At 38.6% G+C, this 22026-nt stretch overlaps 1 long non-coding RNA gene and 1 gene segment (V, D, J or C); one reads left to right on the top strand and one right to left on the bottom strand.

Annotated features, from left to right (window-relative positions):
* LOC125169083 (T-cell receptor alpha chain C region-like) overlaps nucleotides 1–22026 on the bottom strand; it is a 780232-nt gene that overhangs the window by 644419 nt on the left and 113787 nt on the right.
* Nucleotides 1–22026, top strand: part of LOC125169095 (uncharacterized) — a 121817-nt gene that overhangs the window by 54911 nt on the left and 44880 nt on the right. Inside the window, exon 2 of the long non-coding RNA XR_007153438.1 lies at nucleotides 13812–13956. This is a non-coding gene — a long non-coding RNA (uncharacterized LOC125169095). The remainder of the gene's footprint in view (nucleotides 1–13811; nucleotides 13957–22026) is intronic.

Here is a 22026-nt window from a genome sequence, read left to right as displayed (position 1 = left end):
CGAATATCCAATTGAAAAAAAGGTCTCTTCAACATATGGTGTTGGGAAAACTGGAAGGCAACATGCAGAAGAATGAAACTGGACCACTTTCTTATACCATACACAAAAATAAATTCAAAATGGATGAAAGACCTAAATTTGAGACAGGAAACCATCAAAATCCTAGAGGAGAATGGAGGCAGCAACCTCTTTGACTTCAGCCACAGTAACTTCTTACTAACATGTTGTCGAAGGCAAGGGAAACAAAAGCAAACATGAACTATTGGTACTTCATCAAGATAAAAACCTGCACAGTGAAGGAAACAATCAACAAAACTAAAAGGCAGCCTCTGGAATTGGAGAAGATATTGCAAACGATACATGTGATAAAGGGTTACTATCCAAATCTATGAAGAACTTATCAAGTTCAACACTGGAAAAACAAATAACTCACTTAAGAAATGGGCAGAAGACATGAACAGACACTTTTCCAAAGAAAAAACCCAGATGGCTAACACATGAAAAGATGCTCAACATTACTCATCATCAGAAAAATATAAACCAAAACTGTGATGAGATACACCTCACACCTGTCCGAATGGCTAAAATTAACAACACAAGAAACAACTGATGCTGGCGAGGATGTGGAGAAAGGGGGACTCTTTTGCACTGCTGGCTGCAAACTGGTGCAGCCACTCTGGAGAACAGTATGGAGGTTTCTCAAGAAACTAAAATTAGAACTACCCTATGATCCAGCAATTGCACTGTTAGGTATTTCCCCAAAGAATACAAAAATACAGATTTGAAGGAGCACATACACAGTAATCTTTGTGCACAGTAATCTCTCCAAAATTGTGCTTGCCAACAGTGCAGGAGGTAGGGGAGGTATTTCCAATACATGACTGTATAAGGGTTTTTTTTTTCTTAAAACATGTTATCTAAGACATTTGTGGGTTTGTGACGGAGGAAGGATGAATGATATTTCTGGAAGAGTCAGTTTCTCAATGAATTACACATCCTTGAAGAGTGGCTCCATTCCCCAAATTGAATAGTTTGGCAGACAATGTAAAAATTCAGTTGTATAAAAATACTAATAAAGAAAAACTAGTGTATTACAGAAGTAAATACAGTTTCTTGATATCAGGAAAGTTCTAGAAACAAAGACAAAATAGAAAATGATTCCAACCAGAATTTAGTTGGTAAAAAATAGGATGTCTACAAAACATTCACTCTGATTTAATTTCCAGCTCTGTACCTTTCCTGTGCAATTTTTGGCCCCCCTCTCACCCACACAGCTGATTCTGGCCAGGCCCCATGTTGCCGATCAAAGTAAATATCGCACTATATTTTTGTTCCTTATTTTTATCTCTTCTCTTCATTCTTGTTCACTCTACTCTCAGCCAAGATATATGAAAAGGTAGGATAGTGGGGGTATTGAAATAATTTTCTTATCAGTTGGACTAGGGAATTTTAATCATGACAGTCAAAAAATTGAAAGCAGATAATGGAATATTTTATGTTCAGTTTCCATGGTTATAATGCCCAGAAATATTCCTATCCTGGTACCTGTGCTCAAAGAATTATCTTCATTATGGATTTATAGAGCTATAGACTCTAGATGTCTGCTGAAGTTTATATGGAATGGCAGAATTGAAAACCTGAGATGAACTTTACACACTGTTCCTCTTCTGCCCACCCCAACTTCGCTATCTGTATAATATGACTGCCTCGCTTGACTAACCACGGTGTCCTTCAGTAGAAGAATGGGTAAATACACTATGGTATGTCCAAACAATGGAAACTTAGTGCTAAAAAGAAATGAGCTGTCACCTAATGTCTAAATAACTTTAAAAACAGAAGTCTAAGGAAATAAAGGTCAGCCTTAAGATTCCCACAGAATAAAGGATTTTTCAGCCAGTGGTATATGAATTAAAATATCTTTACAGTAATTTAAACTATTTAAGAAATATTTGGAAAAAAGTTTGTTTTATCAGAATGCCTTAGTCATCTAGGACTGCTGTAACATAATACCATAGACTGTGTTGCTTAAACAACAGATATTTGTTACTCACCGTTCTGAAATCTGGGAAGTCCAAGATCAAACTGCTGGCAGATTAGTTCCTGGTGAACTCCTTCCTTAGGGCTTATAGATGGACCCCTTCAGTTGGTGGTGAGAAGAAGCTCTCGTATCTCTTCCTCTTTTTATAAGGACACTAATCCCATCATGGAAGTCCCATTTTCATGACCCTATCTAAATCTAATTACCTCCCAAAGGCCACATTTCCTAATACCATCACACCGGGGGCTAGAGCTTCAACGTATGAATTTTGGCAGAACACATCCAGTCCATAACACAAAATATTCTGAAATTATCATTATCACTGAAGGAAATACTTATTTTCATAGGTAAAAATATCATAGACCAAGTTCAATCCAATTTAGCAACATAGATACACGAGTATATGGATTTACTCTAATTCTAAAAATCATTGTTTGAAATTATTAAAGAAATATGAAAAAAAAAGAGAAATGAGCCATCAGCCATGAAAACATGGGAGGAAAGTTAAATGCATATTTCTAGGTGCAAGAAGCCAATCTGAAAAGGCTGCATGCTGTTTGATACCTACTATATCACATTCTGAAAAAGACAAAACTATGGGGACAGTAAAAAGATCAGTGGTTACAGTGGGGTTAGAGGGAGAAGGGAAAAAAATTTTTAAGTAAAAGAAAGCATAACTGGTAAGCAAAAATCAGAAAGCTTATAACACAGATTTGGAAGGAAATTTTTTATGTGCTCTTTTCAATTCCTCAAAAATCAACTTCCAGTTTTCTGCTAGTTTAGAAAGTGATCATTGCTTGTTATAAACGGCCGTGGAGTGCATGGCTCTTCTGTTCCTTATGAATTTTCTCTCGCGGTCCACTTATTTTCCTTCCCTGTGTGCCAATAGGATCAGTACACACACACACACACACACACACACACACACACACACACACACGTGTGTGTGCATGCAGGCATACATGCATGTACCAACACAGGCAACATCCTCCTCCTCAGTTATTCAAAATATTCAAAAATATGTGGGGTTTCTTTTCCCTCGGCCTTCCCGGAGGGCCCAGCACACACAGAGGTATTTCTGCACTGGGCCTCGTTTTCTTCTTCATCAAGTCTCTCACACAAGTTTGCATTTCTGCCTATACTGCTCATTCTCTAAAATTTGTTGGCATCACGGTCTGCTGATAGCTTCTTTTCTGTTTCTGTTTGGTTTTGTGGGTTTCTGCTCTGTGGGATGTTTTTACCATCTCTTGAATAGAGTTTTAGAGAAAATCAAGGGATAGATGTGTATTTTTAATCAACCATTATTTTTTCTAAGTATTTTATTTTGGGGGCACCTTGGTGGCTCAGTCGGTTAAGCGTCTGACTTCAGCTCAGGTCATGATCTCACGGTCCGTGAGTTCGAGCCCCACATCGGGCTCTGTGCTGACAGCTCAGAGCCTGGAGCCTGCTTCAGATTCTGTGTCTCCCTCTCTCTGAGCCTCCCCCATTCATGCTCTGTCTCTCTGTCTCAAAAATAAACGTTTAAAAAAAGTTTTTAAAAAAATTAAAAAAATAAATAAAAAAGAAGTCATGTCCCTGTAAACATCCCACTTGAGGTGTTGAGCGCTAGATGACCTTTCATGAAAATAGCAAAGCAAATGTTTTACAGACTATAAATAAACGTAGATACATAATGAAAGTAATATGAAGAAATTAATCTATAACCAAAAGGGCAGGAGGGAACATAACAGGAAAATAAACATAATGTTCCTTAATGGGTGCTTACACAAAGGAACATTTTTAGAATTAGGTAATGCCGAGAAACATAGATGATGCACGCTACCAGGAAATTGCTAACAAATATAATGACACGTTTGCCACAATAAAGCAGCCAGTCTAACACACTGCTGTTGTCTGTTTCCATTTGTTATTTCGCCAATGCCGTTCATCCTTCGGGAACCCCTGGACCTGCTGTGGCTGGACCTCAGCACCTTCTGGTTTCTATGCTCTAGCCATTTGTATGACTTTTGTATCAAGCAGACACTGAGAAACAAACCACCATACACTGTGCTGGAACCAGAGTGGATCAGTCAGAGACACTCAGCATCTGGGCCCCTATTCTGCTCAGAGTTTGCGCTCAGCTCCCCCTGCAGACTCTGTCACTGTGTCCATCAGGGCACAGTAGTACACAGCCGAATCTGACACTTGCACTGAGGATTTCTCCAAGTGGAAGGTTTTGGATTTCCTGTTGTAGGTGGCTTCAAAACCTTTGTGACTTCCCTTCTCCGTGTCCCTCAAGGCTTTCAGGAGGAGCTGTGGACCTTCTCCGGGATACTGGACATACCAGAAAAGAGTGGGGGTCCCTGTTGTTGAATAAGTACAGTTTATAGTCAGGGACTCCCCTTCGGAGAGGGTCACTGGGCCTTCCATCTGGGTCACTGAGTCTCCGTGGGTTTGTCCTGGGAAAAAAGAAAAGAGACCTGTGTTACCTTGGGCATAAACGTCCTGGATAAATTTATACTTATATGTTTTGCTGACAGAACAGAAGAAAGAATCCAAATACTAAGAGGCATTTTACTTACCAAGCATCAAGAGTACCACAGTCACGAAGCCTGGAGAAGAGTTCATCTCTAGAGTGTCACCTAGATAATGTGCTTCATTCGTAGCAAGAAGAAGCATTGGAGAGACAGAGCAATGATCAGTGGAAGCCCACATTTCTCAGGAAAGGTGTTTGCGTTAGGAAGCTGCACCCCCTGCTGGAGGGGGACTGAAACGGGATGCATGGTGGCCAGAGTCCTCCCAGAGTCAGCAAGATGTCTTTGTCCCTGACTTTATGAGGCACATGGCAGTCTTCAGGTGGCACTTGGAAATCTGAACAGCAGCAATCCTGACCTCTCAGGTCTATTTTGTTCTTAGGTCACTACCTAATGTGGAAGTTCTTTAACAGAGCATCCCAGAGCATTATTTCTGTAGCTGAAGATAACAACCTTCTAACACATTTTAATTCTGTACTTTATGTTTTCACGTATCCACTGTGGGCCAGCCTATAATCCACTGACTGCCAGAAAATGGCTGGGATTGAATACAGAGAAGGTAATAAGAAGTCAAGTCATTACTGAGTGGTTCTGTGTTTTTCAACACTGTACCCCAATGTTAGAACAGTGGCTGTCCTTTTTTAATATTCACTAAATATTTTTTTAATGTTTATTTATTTTTGAGAGAGAGAGACAGAGACAGAGATAGAGTGTGAGCAGGGGAGGGACAGAGAGAGAGGGAGACACAGAATCCGAAGCAGGCTCCGGGTTCTGAGCTGTCAGCACAGAGCCCGATGCGGGGCTCGAACTCACGGACCACGAGATCCTGACCTGAACCAAAGTCGGATGTTTAACCGACTGATCCACCCAGGCACCCCAATACTTACTAAATATTTCTTAAACAGAAATAATGAACATGTGGCCTTTATCTGAAATATAGTATTTCTTGGTCCTAAAATAATACCAATTGTAAGGAGTACTATCTTCTTAACAAAAGCTTTCAGAAGAAAAGTCACCCTATTTTGTAAACAAATATTTTAATAGTCAAATATTCCCGGTTTTCCAAACCAGTAAAAAGTGAATATATGAGTTCTAGACAGAAGAAACGTCATAAATGAAGTTGTTGAATCCCTATTGAATGATCGGAGATTCTCATTCTCTCACTGTTTGTTGATGTAAATATAAGGTGGCTGTTAAATGTGAAATAGGCAACAAATACTAAAACTATACTATTAACAAGTTTTAGGCTCAAAGATGCTTCTGACTGCCATCCATTTGTTACATTTTCTTGCCAACCTTGAATGAAATAATTTCTCCCCACAAGGTAAGGGATCAGGATTATCAAGATAAAGTTCTGGAGAGGGACACATCTTCTGTAGCTCTGTACACATGTATCTCTAAACATAGAGACAGAAGCTTAGCTCACACTGTTGAAAGCCACTGTCCATGGATTCATATCAAGGAGCTTCATGAGTCCAGAGACAACAATGTAGTGGTTTCCCACATGCAGAGGGGAGTAAGAAATTCAAGAGTGGATATTGTTTTGGTTCACGTGTCCCTTCCCTTCCTCTCCACTTTCCAAGTCAAATTGTCACAACCGGCCTCAAAACTATGCTAGGAAGGAATTTGGGACAAGCAGCTATCAACTTCTATACAGGTATGGCAGGGAGAATGCCAGATAGACTGAGATGACACTGGTTTGAAAATAAGCAGGATAGCAGGTGGATGCAGAAAGTCATTATCTACACTATCAAAAAAAAAAAAAAAAAACAGTTTAAGCCAATGAGAACCCAGAGGAAAAGTGTTTCGCATTTTGAGTGACACCAGAAGACTTATACAATATTGAGAACAGAGATCTCTTAAATTTGGATTTTTAATGGCTTTATTGATTTGTAACTGACATAAAAATAAACTGCACCAATTTAAAGTGAGCAATTTTATAAGATTTAACATATAAATATATATATATATATATATTTGTGAAGCCATCACCACAGTCAAAGTAATGAATATATGCATCATCCTCAAAAGCTTCCTCATGTCTCTTTGCAATACATCTCTCAACCCTCTCCCACCCCCATTTCAGGCAACACTTCTGTCATGAATAGTTCACATAATTTATAATTTTGCATAAGCAGAATCACATGTACTCTTTTGTCTGCCTTCTCCTCAGCATAGTTATTCTGAAATTCTTCCATGGTTGTAAGTATCAAAAGTTTGTTCCTTTTTGTTGCTAAGTAACATTCTATTACAGAGATATAAAAGAATTTGTTCATTTATTCACCTACTAATGTACATTTCGGTCAGTCCCATTTGGGGGCTGTTAAAATTAAAGCTGCTGGAGACTCACAAATGCAAACAACAAACTGATGGTTGCTAGAGGGGAGGGGGTGGGGAATGGGCAAAATGTGTGAATGTGAGTGGAAGATACAGGCTTGCACTTATGGAATGAATAAATCACGATGATAAAAGGCAGAGCATAAGGAATAGAGTCAATGATATTGTAATAGTGTTTTGTATGGTAACAGATGCTAGCTACACTTGTGAACACAGCAAAATGTTTAGACTTGTCAAATCACTATGTTGTATGCCTGGAACTAATATAATGTGTGTCAACTATCCTCAAATAAAAATATATACAAATAGGACAGACCTTGTTTTCTTCTAGCTGAGTATTCTCAATTACTAGCTAAACAGTGCATTAAAAACTCATCATGCAATTACAAATTCTTTATCTTTTTCAGCGCACCATCATCATACATTAGAATATTTATTCTCACAAAGACGTTATACTTTCATGTCTCTTTTAAACTACATTTTGTAAGGCACTGATGTATTAAAGATATAAAGTGATTCCATTATGAGGTTAATATTCCTATGCATGCTTGAAGATTTGGGGCCTACATGAATGCATGGAACAAATTCCTTATTCTCAACTCAGCACCTGAAATTCCACTCTAAAGAACATTCCCCTTAGAACTAATAAATGAATTCAGCACAATGGCAGGATACAAAACCAACACACAAAACTCCATTGCACTTCCATCCACTAACAATAAATCATCCAAAAGGAAATTAAGAAAACATTTCCATTTAAGGGACACCTGGGTGGCTCAGTCAGTTAAGTGTCCAACTTCAGCTCAAGTCATGATCTCATGGTTTGTGGGTTTGAGCCCCATGTCGGGCTCTGTGCTAACAGCTCAGAGCCTGCAGCCTGCTTCAGATTCTGTGTCCCTCTCTCTCTGCCACTTCCTCACTTGTTCTCTCTCTCCCTCCCTCTCTCTCTCTCTCTCTCTCTTTTTCCTCTCTCAAAAATAAACATTAATAATAATTTAAAAAAAGAAAATATTTCCATTTACAATAGCATCAAAAATAATAAAATGCTTGGGAATAAAATTAACTACAGGGACTAAAGAATGTATGCTGAAAATTATAAGACACTGCTAAGAGTAATTAAAGAAGACACAAAGAAATGGGAAGACATCTGTGTTCATGGATTAGAAGACTTAATATTGTTAATATGTCAATACTACAGAAAATGATCTATACAGTTAATGCAATTCCTGTCAACATCCCAAAGGTCCGTTTTGCAGAAATAGAAAAATCCACCAGAGATTCCTAAGGCGTCTCAAGGGACCCCATATAGTCAAAACAATCTAGAAAAAGAAGAATAACGCTGAAAAAGAAGAATAAGGTCCTACACTTCTTGACTGCAACATTTGATACAAAACTACAGTAATCCAAACAGTGTTGTGTTGGCATTAAGACAGACATATAGACCAATGAAATAGAATAGGGAGTGCAGAAATAAATCCTTGCATACATGGTCATATGACTTTCAACAAGGGTTCCAAGACCACGTCATTGTGAAAGGACAGTGCTTTTCAACAAGTGGTGATGGGAAAATTTCAGATCCACATCACAAAAAAGATAAATGGGACCCTAACCTTACACCATATACAAAAAATCAACACAAAATGAATAAAGGGCCTAAATGTGAAACTGAAACCAAAGACTCTTAGAAAAAAACGTGAAGGAAGATCTTTATGACATGGGATTTTGCAATAATTTCACGATTTTACACCAAAGCAGAAGATGCAATTGGACTATAGCAAAATTTAAAATGTCTGTGCATCAAAGGATACGATCAACAGGATGAACAGGCCACCTGTGAAACTGAAGAAAGCATTTGCAAATCATATATCTGATAAGGGGTTAACATCCAAAATATGAAAGGAGCACTTAAATCTCAACAACAAGAAACCAAACAACCTAATTTAAACAAAGGTAAACCCTAAGATATACAAATGACCAATTAGTACATCAAAAGATGCTAAACATGACTACTCATTAGGGGAATGCAAAACCACAATCAGATACCACCTTACAGTAGTAAGGATGGCTACAGTTAAAAGAAAAAAATAACAGGTGATGACAAAGATATGAAAAACTGGAATCCTTGTTTACTGTTGGTGAGAATGTAAAATGCAGCTTCTGGGTAAAACATTATAGCAGTTCCTCAAAAAATACAGATCAAATTACCGTATAATCCACCAATTCCATTTTGGCACAGACCAACCAAAATTGAAAGCATTTGGGAATATACTGCAATTACTGAAATTTTTACATGCCCACATTTATAGCAACATTATTCACAATAGCCAGCAAGTGGAAGCAATTCAAGTGCCTATCAGCAGATGAATGGGTAAACAAAATGTGGTATTAGATACAATGGAATATTATTCACCCTTCAAAAGAAAGAAATTCTGACAACATGGGACGACATAGATGAACCCTGAGGCCATTATGCTAAATGAAATAAGCCAGTCACAAAAAGTCAAATACTGTATGACTCCATGTACATGAGGTATGTAGAGTAGTCCAATCCATAGAGACAAGAACTAGAATGTTTCCAGGGGCTGAGAGGAAAGGAGAAATAGGGAGTCATTATTTAATGAGTAAAGAGTTTCCGTTCTGCAAGATGAAAAGTGTCCTGGAGATGGATGGTGCTGATGGCTGTATAAAAATGTGAATGCACTTCATATCACTGAACTATACACTTAAAAATTATTCACATGGTAAATGGAATGTTAGGTGCATCACAATGAAAATATTTTTTTATTTAAAAAATGCTTATTGGGGTTCCTCGGTGCCTCAGTTCATTGAGCTCAGGTCAACCTGATTTTGGCTCAGGTCATGATCCCAGGGTCATGAGACCAAGCCTCCTATTGGGCTCCATGAGAGCATGGAGTCTGCTTAAGATTCTGTCTCTCTTTCCCTCTGCCGCTCTCACCTGATTTTGCAAGCTTGCTCTCTCTCTCTCTGTCTCTCTCTAAAACACAAAAAATAATAAACTTTTGAAAATTCATAAAAATTAAACACACGCTTATTATTAAGATTTCTACTCTATACATCTGTTTTCCAAATGCAAATATAAGAGGGAGGCATGGTACAAGATCACCTATCAATCAACCATTACCATTCAAATGTTAGGACACTGAGAACATGGGGTTACATGCCGAGGAGGAAATAGGAAAGAATGAAGAGTTTGTATTGTTTGTATTGTAGAACATTGAGCAGGCCTGCGGACACACAAAATGAGCCACTTGGCCTTAAATGCTTTTGAGGTGTGGTAAAGGACAAGAACAGAGAAAAAAAAGAATTTAAACGTGGCACCATCACAGTACACCCCTAGTACTCACTATTACTGACCATTTTATGGATAAGGCTGGTAGGGTTAGATAAGCCTACCTTTTAAGATTTGAATTTTTCCATGCTAGAGATGGTAATAAGGCCATTAAATGGAATGTGTTCTAGGCAGAAAATGTGTACAGAGTAGGCACTCATGACTTTTCTGGATAAATATATATATGTATATAAATATATATGTATATTATATATATAATAAGTAACAACTTTTATTAAAAATCAACCTGCATTATTCTGTTAATATACTGCCTCCACTTGTACTTTCTTAATTTGAATATATGCATCTCTATTCAAGAGTGAATGGCTTTTACTGTGCTATCTTGTAGATGTTGGATTAAGGTTAGGCTATCTCTATAAAAATCAAATTCATGGTCTAGACAATAAGAATACACTGCAAAACATCAATACTTTGAAAATTAGAAACTCTTAGCTATATACCACGGCGATTTTTAAAAATTTTTTTTTCAACGTTTATTTATTTTTGGGACAGAGAGAGACAGAGCATGAACGGCGGAGGGGCAGAGAGAGAGAGAGACACAGACACAGACATCGCCCTACCATGGAGATTTTTAAATAGCCTTTTTTTTGTACTTGGAACACCAACTAAAAATGAATGTTAAGAAAATTCAAATAATTATCATACACAGATGAAAATGTAGGAATCTAGGGGCGCCTGGGTGGCGAAGTCGGTTAAGCGTCCGACTTCAGCTCAGGTCACGATCGCGCGGTCTGTGAGTTGAGCCCCGCATCAGGCTCTGGGCTGATGGCTCAGAGCCTGGAGCCTGCTTCCGATTCTGTGTCTCCTTCTCTCTCTGCCCCTCCCCCCTTCATGCTCTGTCTCTCTCTGTCTCAAAAATAAATAAACGTTGAAAAAAAAATTTAAAAAAAAAAAGAAAATGTAGGAATCTAGAGGGAGAAATTCATTTGAAGATAAAGGTAAGAAACTTCAAAATAGAGTGAAAAACATTACAAGTCCTTTATCAATTGAGAAAGATACCATTTTTTGGATTAAAAAATAGGAAACAGATACTTTAAATGTTAATGTGGTTGTTAAGTGCAATTCCAACTTTCTTGTTTTCATTTTTGTTTCTTTGATTCTTTAATGGAGGGATAATGAGCAGAAATAAAACAGGACATAATTTTTGACATTTATATTGAAAAATTACATTGATACTATAAAAATTACCCCCCCCCCCAAAATACTTGGAAAACAGAAATAGTGATGAGTGATTGACCCTCACCAGTAATAAAGGTTTCTGTAAAACTCTCTTCTCAGGTTGGTATAGAAAGAGACAATAGATCAATGGGACTAAATAAAGCATGTAGAAACAATGAAAAGAGGAATTTCATATGATACATGATGGTGATTCATAGTAGGAAAACAGGATGCCTTATTTACGTACAAATAAAGAGGCTTGTGTCTCTGTTGGAGACATCTCCCACATGACCCTCAAAGACCCACTGATCACTGATCATTTGTGGAGAAGACTGGTGGGAGGCAGGTAAACGTTCACTATGGGATTTGAGCTCATTTGTGCAGAGGTGTTAATAAGGTGGAATGAGTGCTGGCACAAAGTTTGCCGCAGGGTAGACACTTCAGAAAGTGAACGTGAGTACCACTGACTCACAGCAAACAAACCTAGACTAGGTCATTAAATAGTATTAAACAGCATGATATATAAAAAGAGGAAACACATGGAGAGGTTTCATAACCTTCCTTATTGAACACAATGCCTGGGGCATGATTACAGGAAGCCAGATACGTTACCCCAAAATATGCCTCCATCACATAAAAATTATTTTGAATTGAGGTGCCTGGGTGGCTCAGTTGGTTAAGTGTCCCACTTCAGCTCAGGTCATGATGTCGCAGTTCATGAGTTCGAGCCCCCTGTTGGGCTCTGTGCTGACAGCTCACAGCCTGGAGCCTGTTTCTGACTCTGTGTCTCCCTCTCTCTCTGCTCCTCCTCCTTCTCTCTCTCTCTCTCTCTCTCTCTCTCTCTCTCTCTCTCAAAAATAAATAAACATTAAAAAATTTTTTTAATTATTTTGAAATGAAGGCAATTAAGAACCAGTAAACTCAGAAAAGCACCTCAACCCCGCCGTTTTTCTGCCTAAAGGCAGGAAATAAAGTCTCCTCTTTATTGGAAACAGACTCTTACCAGTCCAGAGATGGTACCAGAGAATCTGCAAATAAACTGTGTTAAACTAATCCTCACGTTCCTAGTTAAGGAAGGTAAGGACTAGCACACCTGGTTGAACTACCGCTAGTCCAAACCGCATTGTTTTGCCAATTCCTCACAAACTTATTGTTTCTTCATCTAAAAGATATAAAGCTTCCTGCTCTAATCGCTTCTTCAGGTCTTCATTTTCTTGTGAAGGCTCCCATGAATGTGAAAAAATTCAATAAAATTTGTGTACTACTGTATAATCTGTCTACTGTCACTTTAATTCTTACACACAATCAGGAAGCCAAAGAGGGTGGAAGAGAATTTGTCCTCCCATACATAATATATACTCAATAAATATATCTATTGAATGAATTGAGCTGAAAACCTGGCAGTTCAAACAAATTTTTACTGATTTTTCAGTCAAAACTTTTGGAAGTTTTTTAGCCAATTCACTAGCAAAATACAGTAATCCAATGGCAAAGACATGATGTGGCTGTTCTTTCTCTCCAATATTTGGTCAAAACTTGTGTATGTCCAGTATTCCTAGGAGGCTCAGTCTGTTAAGCATCCAACTCTTGATTTTGGTTCAGGTCATGATCTCAGGGTGTTGAAATGGAGCCTCCCATCAAGCTCCACCCTGGCCCTAGAGCCAGATTAAGATTCTCTCTCTTTCTCTCTGTCTCTGTCTCTCTCTCCCCACCCCTCCCCTGCTCAGGCTCTCTCTCTCTCTCCCTTAAAAAAAATGTTTTTTTGTATTATCACCCATAAGACAATGATTCAGGGATAAGGAAGTTTTTGATGCATCATAATACTTACCTAGAGATACTTTCTTAGAGTCAGGTTTCCCTCTAACCCTACACCTGAGCTGCCACAGCCCTAGCCACTTCCAGTGTGGGTCAGCAATTCCCTGCCTTGGACCCTATAGCATGTGGATGTATCAACAAGAGCCCTGGGGTTTGGGTACCTCCCTCCAACACGCTTCTCACTGTAGACTCGGTCAGTGCAGAGAAATACACTGGGGAGTCCTCTAGCTATGAAGCAGAGATGGCAAGATGGATGGATTTTCTTGTCTTCTGGAAATTCAACGAGTAACAACCTTCTGTGGCATTTTGTTGGCTATAAGAATCCTGACAAACAAGGAAAACTATCTTCCTGCTGCTGGACAGCTTGTACCACAATAGACTGTAACTTAGATCACCTGGGTCACATGTGCATTCCAGGATGACAGACCCCTTCTCCTGCATTAACATTGCTGGTGGGGCTTGAGTTACCTTCTGGGCAATATTGGATCCTGAAGGAAAAAACAAGGAATCAGAGGTTTCAGGGTAAGGGATGTGGCACAAGGAAATTGTATTTTACACGCTACTATCCCTCTCTCCCAAGGTACCCATACCACAGTGCCTATCTCCCCAGCTTTAAGGTCATTGAGGAGGCACGTTTCTACAAGGGCCATTCCTACCTACCACAATGAGGCCATGACCACTCTCAGAAGGCTGGACAGAAGCATGTTTGAGATCTTCCACTCATGGTAAGTGGTAAATGTCTACTTCAATTTCAGGGCTGGGCACTGTGAGGGGAGCCTGCCAGGTGAAGGAAGGATGGCTGGGTATGTGTTGCTGCCGCCCCAGAACAGGAAACAGGGGTTTCCTGGGGTAGCACGTTGTGTGGGTCACGTCACACTTCTCCCTGTACCAGCTGAGAGTCTCACTGCCCAAACATCCTTTCGCATTAAGCAACTCTTAACTTGGAAACAATTCTGTCTGAAAAAGAACTTGTAAAATTTAACACTGAAATGAGGCTTGATGGTTTAACTGTGGTACGTTCATTCATGGCATCTGTGATGAAAGTGGGTGGATGGCACTCACTTAAAAATACTACCTGTGATGGATTATGAAAACAACATAAGATTAAGAATCATGTATGCACACTCTATGTTTTATCACCTAACGTAGAAATAAATCACGTTATGATAAGAAGGCAAAGTGTTTAGACTAATCACTGTAGCTCTTTCAGTCTACCTGTTGTTATGTCAGTATTTCTCTTCTCTATCAGTATCTGTTCATGTCTCCCTGTTGGGGCCAAAAGCAGAAAAATCTAGTCACTCTTTCCTGAAGAGTTTAGACTGAAGCCCTCAGATAATAGATCCTGCCACTGAAGTCTCCTTCTCTTCACTGTTTAGTTTTGACAACTCAGCTCTGTTTAGAAAGCCCAGAACAGACATCAGAGTTTGGTCATTAGGTTAGACAACCTCTGAACTTATATTTTTTTATTACCTCAGTTGAACAACAGTGCACTTGATACCTTCTATTCTCAGTTCTGAGGAGACTAAACATAGGTGGCCGCATACACCTCCACAGGATTGCTAGTCATATGATATTTGATTGTAAATACACGTTCTCTGTGTGTGTGCATTAAAAGTAAGGTTATGGGGTCCCTGACTGACTCAGTCTGTTGAGCATGCGATCGTGATTTTGGATCATGTCAAGATCCCAGAGTCATAAGTTTGAGCCCCACTTTGGGCTCCCCGTGGAGGCTGCTTGAGATTCTCTGTCTCTCTGTCTCTGTCTGTCTCTCTCTCCCTCTGCCCCTCCCACACGCCCGGTCTCACTCTCCCTAAAATTATACAAAGGAAGGTTGTGCCCTCAGGATATTCCTCAACATCATGGCAAATAGCAAATATCTATTGTCTATTATGGTTGATCTCCTGATACAGTAGCCAAGGCTTAACATCCTTGTCTCAAAGTCCTTATAGCTTCAGCTACATCTTCAGAGTTTGTACTGCAGTCTCCATGAAATATGATGGAACCACATACAGTACAACTGTCCTGCTAAGTGATAGACTATAACTCTCTGGAAACACCTAACGTTTTTCTACCAGCTGGCTGAGTAAATGTGAAATATTATTAATTTCTCCTCCTACTACTCAACTCTAACACATTTCTCAACGAAAGGAATCTCATGATTGTGCTTCTGTTGTTCAAGAAGTATCCTTGTCCAAGATTAATCTTTTGGACACTCTTAGACCAGTTTCTGAATTAATAGATTTTTAATAATCTTATCTTAAACACTGAAAGGAACAATACCAGACTGGCCATGCAATTACCACTCCAGACTCCTTTATAAAATCCAATCACTTAGCAAAAACATTAATTCAAGTGGCTGAACTAGTGGATATTTCTAGGGGATGTCAATTTACAAAAACTTACCTGGTCAATGTTAGTCAATATATTTTTAAGGCAGTTCCCAGCTTCCAAATACTATAAAGACGATGAAGTTCCTTAATGTTCTAACTTTCCTTAAGCCTCTCATGCATCTTATTAGAAAGGGACAGCAAATACATGAATTACTGGATGTCTTCACGCTATTCAAAAACTTTTTGTCATGAACCATGTCTCATAATACAAAAGACACTGCAGAAGCTAGGGGAAAATGAGGTCATCGTACTGAACACACATTTCTGACCAAGGTTCTTATGCAAACGCTTCTGCCAGAACATAAAGACAAATCCATAGAAAAGTTCAGTACTTCAAGGTTTAGATGTTGCAACCGTGGCCTCAATTTTGTAAAGAATCACTGAAAATGATGATTTGTTGCATCCATGAGAACAAGATATATCAAACCTAGGACAACTGCCTGGTGGAGCCAAATGATCTGCACTGAACACTTGTAAAACTCTGCAGAGACCACGCATCACAGAAGGGACAATTGGTTGCAACATGAAACAAACACTGCTACGGAAACTCTCTAGGACAATCAACATGGGGCTGTTCGTGCCTGTTCATGTCTTGGAAACAACAAAATCCCATAAAATCTGGAAAGCTGGAATATGGTCTGGAATTCTGTCCCAAGGAAGCATTTGAGTATCTCCATAAGGAACTTACACAATTGCATTTCCTCCAGGAGCCATGAATGTGTACTAGTTACAGCATTTCATTTATGACATTGATTGAGCACTCTCCTATCAGAAAATCACAACAATCACAAAAAAAAGAGTTAAATATCAAGTGGACTTTGTGTTTACTACCTGTGCCATTTCTGTTAATTTCTCTATAGCAGAGCAAGTTTCTCTGGGACAATTAGGTAAGGTTTGCCCTCACACAGAAAATTCACCTCTACTATCATCCCCACCCCCAACCTTCTCTTATAGTGGAACAACAAATGGAATGTTAAAAGTGAAATGGGGGGTGGGGAGTGCCTGGGTGGTTCAGTCAGGTAAGCATCTAACTCTTGATCTCCGCTCAGGTCATGATCTCACAGTCTGTGAGTTTGAGCCCCTTCCACCGCCCCCCCCCCCCCACCTTGGGCTCTGTGTGACAGCTCTGAGCCTGCTTGCGATTCTGTCTCTCCCTCTCTCTGCTGGCTTGCTTACCCTCTATCTCTCTCTCTCAAAATAAATACATAAACTTAAAAAAAAAACTGAAATGGGTTACTATAGCAGACACCCTGGAACAAGTGTGGCCTGGTACATGTTAGCCTTAGCCCTCAGGCCCTGCATCCTTCCCTCATGAAGTCCTGTGCTGTCTTTACATAAACTGCTCACTGCAGCCCATGTAGCTCAGGTGTCCCAACCCACACATAGTCCAACCTTCACAAACAGAACTCGATCTATAAACCCTTCACACTTTTCCTTTCATCCCAGGCCCAGATTGTTCTCTGGCCTTTCATTTAATCATATCTGAACAAAACCCCAGAGGAAGATGTCCATGGAGTCATGTGAAATGACCTTATTAGGTATTATTTATTACCAGTTCAGTAGATAAACTACTAGAAATGGATCCTTGGTTACACACTTACCAACTCTTATGACATTATGGATCCTTCATTGACAAGAATGGAAAATGTTGCTCATATCAGAAATCTTAAACTGAGGTTCTTGAGAGAATCAGCAGAAGCAGACCATTCACAGAAGTGAGTGCTGACCCAAGAAACTTGAAACAAACATATTATTGCACGAAACAGACAACTCCGTCCAAGCCCATTTAGAAGAGAATTCTCTTTGATGGTTGGCACCACTGATTCTCATACTTTTCTTTTCATTCTTTTGTGTCTTTGTCCTTTTAGAAATATATTCCCACTTTAATGATAAATGTTATAATTTCTGAATTACCTTTGTTCTCTTACTAATAAAATAACTTGTTTGAGTATAGCCTTTACCTGAGACAATACCCATCCTGATGCTATAACTCAGCTCTGCAAAGCCACGGTTATTGAAACAAAGGTAAAAACTTGTTGGACGTGTTATATTATGTCAACTCCTAGAAAAGCCAAATAATAAACATACCCCAACTAGTATGAGGACAGCGAATTTTAATCAATAAAATATGTCTTAAAATGTTGGAAAAATTTAGACTAGAATAGAGATAATTAGACTTGTATAAATAACATGTCTCAACCTGAAAATATGAGTTGGTCTAACACGCCCTTGAACCATTCCATTATTAATGGTTGTAGTGTTTCTCTTCTAGGACTATGAACTAAATCTCTAAAAGAGTCTAAACACTTGAAATTATGAGTTATTTTTATAAAAATAACTAAAAGTTAAAAAAAAAATCAGAAACAGGGTGCCCGGGTGGCTCAGTCAGTTAAACATCTGACTTCAGCTCAGGTCATGATCTCACTGTTCATGAGTTTGAGTCCCACATTGGGTGAACTCATGCCCAGCTTATGATGAGCTCGAGCCCTGCCTTGGGTGATCTCTGCTTCTCTCTTTCTTTCTCTCCTCCCTCTCCTTTCTCTCTCTCTGGCCCTCATGGGAGTCTCTCTCTCTCTCTCTCTTTCCCTCTCTCTCCCTCCCTCTCTCTCTCTCTCTCTGCCCCTCACTCACTTGCAACCCCTCTGTCTTTCTCAAAAAAAAGAACAAATAAAAAGATTCTTTTTCTCAAAAAAAAAAAAAAGAATCAGGGATAGGAAACACCGAGAGTAAGGAAGAGGCAGAAATCATGCAGGTGACCATGGCACGAGCTTCTTCTCACTAAGACGCCGTTACCAAAAGACTATGTATTGTCTGGTTCTATTCATATGACATTCCTTTAAGATAAAAATATCAAAGAACAAACAAGGTGTGCAAAAAGTTATGGATGGGAGTCAGTGTGATTAGAAAGTTACAGAACAAGGGATTTGGCTGGAGCAATGAAGTCGTTCTGTATCATGATTGTATAATGCTCAGATGAATCTATATCACATGTTATATATCACATGTTAAATTTCAATATTCATAGATATGACTCTAAAAGTGGTCCACTTTCTATAGATTTTCCTTAATAAAAATCTAAAACACTGAGAAAATAAAATAATTGATGTGGTTTCTACTTTTCAACTGGCCCCTTAATACGTATATTATTTCCTCAGTTTAGAAAAGACAGCAGCAACCATGCCAACTGTAAGGGGCAAAATAATGGTAAATAAATAAATAAATAAATAAATAAATATCAGGTGAAAATGGAGAGAAAGAAAAACAAAATAGAAATAAAAACCTTGAAGGTATGATTAAGTTAAGGATCCTCAGATGGAGAGAGAATCCTGGGCCCAATGGAGTCACATGCATACTTTTAGGAGGAAGTGGAGGGAGGTTTGCAGACAGGAGAAATCAATGAAACCATGGAAGCAGAGGTTAGAGCGATGTGGTCACAAGCCAAAAAATGCAGGCAGCAGCCAAAGCAAGAAGACACAAAGAATAGTTTCTCCCTAGAGCCTCTAGAGGGGGTACAGCCTTGCTGGGATCATGATATCAGCCCCATGAAATTAATTCAACTTCTGGCCTTCAGAACAACAGAAGAAAGAATTTCTGTGATAAAGCCTGTGATAAACTGTCCAGAGACAGTGGCAACAAATCTGCCAACCATGATGAAGCTTTAAAGCCTGAATGTGTCTGGATCTACGCTATGAACTGACTCTGCATACTCTGGCTAGTGTTTTTTCTTCCGTTGGATACGTTCTCACTTAAGTTTGAGAAAGCAGTTGAGCTAATAGCAACTGCACCTTCTCTCTCTTCTAATTCAGTTTAAGAAGGAAGAAAACAGTAAAATATAAGCTGTGCTTCCCTCTGACTCCTTATCAGGCTTGGAGGAAATGGAACAATCAAGAGTTGCCTTCCTTCTGCACAGGAGCCAACGGTATAACCAAATAATAAAAGCTGATTGAGGCGTTGGACTACAATACCAACCTTTCTTATTCAAATATTTTAAACCTAATTTAACCTAATGACTTTTCCTACAACAACAAACCAGTTAGCTTATAACTGACCATCATAACTCAGCCAAGAGGGATCATTCTCATCATACCAAATCACCAATTGTATCCATCTTTGGGAAGAATATGAGATGTCTTGAAAATTAGCCTGCCATTGAGCCAGGGTGGGAGAATTAGGAAAATAATTATTTATGCAAATTCTTTCCTTACATTGATTCTATCTTCAACACTAAAAGAATTCCCTTTTTTAAATTTTTTTTAATGTTTATTTATTTTTGATATAATACAAGGTTGGGGGGGGGGAGGTAAGAGTAGAGAAAATAGCCTGCCTTTTACCAGGGGTGGAAGAATAAGGAAAATAATTATTTATGCAAATTCTTTCTTTACAATGATTCAATCTTCAACACTAAAAGAATTACCTTTATAAAAAAAAGCCTGCACAAGGATTGTTTAATTCAGTCAAAACATGGAGATGAGACAGGGAAATTTGTAGCTGGCTATCTCTATAATAAACGTTAATCTAAATGTCTTCTGCAATCCACTAGGAAGACTTAAGTAAGGTGCATTTATATAAATGTATATGAAAACTTTTCCCACATATCCCAGGAAAAAGGATTCCAGTCATAAGGAACAATAAAAATTAAATGTCTAGGAAGAAGTTTTTTTTTTCCTTAAATCAATTGAGCTTTATTGAAAAATATATAGATCAACAGAAGAAAATACTATGTTCTTCAATAACCAAATATAGGCTGTTAAGTGTTTATTCTTCACACATCAACTTATACATTTAATTTACTCACACGCTTAAATAAAAATTCTAAATATATAGCAGAATTCACCTTTCCTTTCTTTAATAAACATCTACTGATGATCAACTATGTAAACAAGTTTGTGCTATATAATGATTGAAAGATACAACTTTCCCTTCTAAATTATATGAGTGTAGATGTGAAAACGTACTAACACAATTTTGAAAAGAGTCTAATTCTCAGTCATATTCTTGAATAAATCACCTCTACTTTTAATTTCCCTCAAATACACATAAAATACATACCACTCTCAAGGAAATCACAGGTCACATTATCTCAAAAAGAAAATAATCAGGGGTTCCTGGGTGGCTCAGTTGGTTAAGCGTCTGACTTCGGCTCAGGTCATGATCTCACAGTTAGTGGGCTCGAGCCCTACATCGGGCTCTGTGCTGACAGCTCAGAGCCTGGAGCCTGCTTTGGATTCTGTGTCTCCCTCTCTCTCTGCTCCTCCCCCACTTATGTTCTGTCTCTCTCTCAAAAATAAATAAACATTAAAAAAAATTTTAAGAAAATAATCAGAACACATAGAAAGAGGACTGCCAAATTTTGCAAAAGATAGAAGAAAATTAAAAATATAGTGACTTTTGAAAATCTCTCACTGAGCTATTTAAAAGCAGATGTTAAGAGGACAAGACTCAATTCAGGATATAACATTGAGTGAAAAAAATCAGAATCCAAGTTATATTAGAATTTAAGAAGAGAGCAAAACAAACATTAATAATAAATCAATTTCAAACTTTGGTTATTACATATTTTCTATATTTAACATGTACTGTTTTATAACAAGTCAAAAATAACATCTGCAGTATTGCAAAGACAAGAGTTGAAAACTAATCTATGATAGGAATGTGATAATTTACCAAGGAGTTGTTTGTATGACAGGAGTCTGAACAGCAAATGTAAAGTCAGCTTTAAAACCTGAATTTCAAAATAAAACATTACTAACTCCTTTCAAAAATCCAATAAGCAGCAATAATTCAACAAAATGTTCTAACCCTGTCTGGGTCCTCTCAATCCCAATAGTCTTATGTTACATTTTTACGTCTAACACATTAGCTTTCAGAATGCTGGTCTATATATCTTACCATGTCTTAAGTTATGAGAAATTTTAATTTCAGATTATCTTCTGTGTTAATAATCAGATATTGAATCAGTTAAAACTTCACATGAAAATGTTATTCTTTTCCATTGAAGCTCTTATCTTTATCTTAAATTTCTATTTCAAAGCCTATGGATCTTTGCTTTCCCATGTGGCAGCAAGTTCCAAAATCAGAGATTCTAAACATTTTAAGAACTAACATCCTTCCGATATGCTTTATGCAATGTGCACATACACACTTTCATTTTGAAATAATTTATTGTCAAGGTTTACCGCCACCAGCTTTGAGCCTGCAAAGCCCCAGATGGTCCCAAGCACGCTGTGTCAATGCGGCTGCACAAGGAAGGCTTCCTGGTGGAGGAGCCTGGGCTGGGAGCCCAGCTGCAGTTTGGGGACAGGCTGCAGAGCAGCAGGGAGCACTGTGCCTGCACCGCACACAGATAGGTGGCTGAGTCTTCCTGCTGGGAGGCCATGATGTGCAGACTGCTGTGCCGGTCCTTAG

Source organism: Prionailurus viverrinus, chromosome B3 (genome assembly GCF_022837055.1).
Source record: "Prionailurus viverrinus isolate Anna chromosome B3, UM_Priviv_1.0, whole genome shotgun sequence".
NCBI lineage: Eukaryota > Metazoa > Chordata > Mammalia > Carnivora > Felidae > Prionailurus > Prionailurus viverrinus.
The sequence above is the reverse complement of the archived record's forward strand: the minus strand, read 5'-3'. Positions and strand labels throughout refer to the sequence as shown.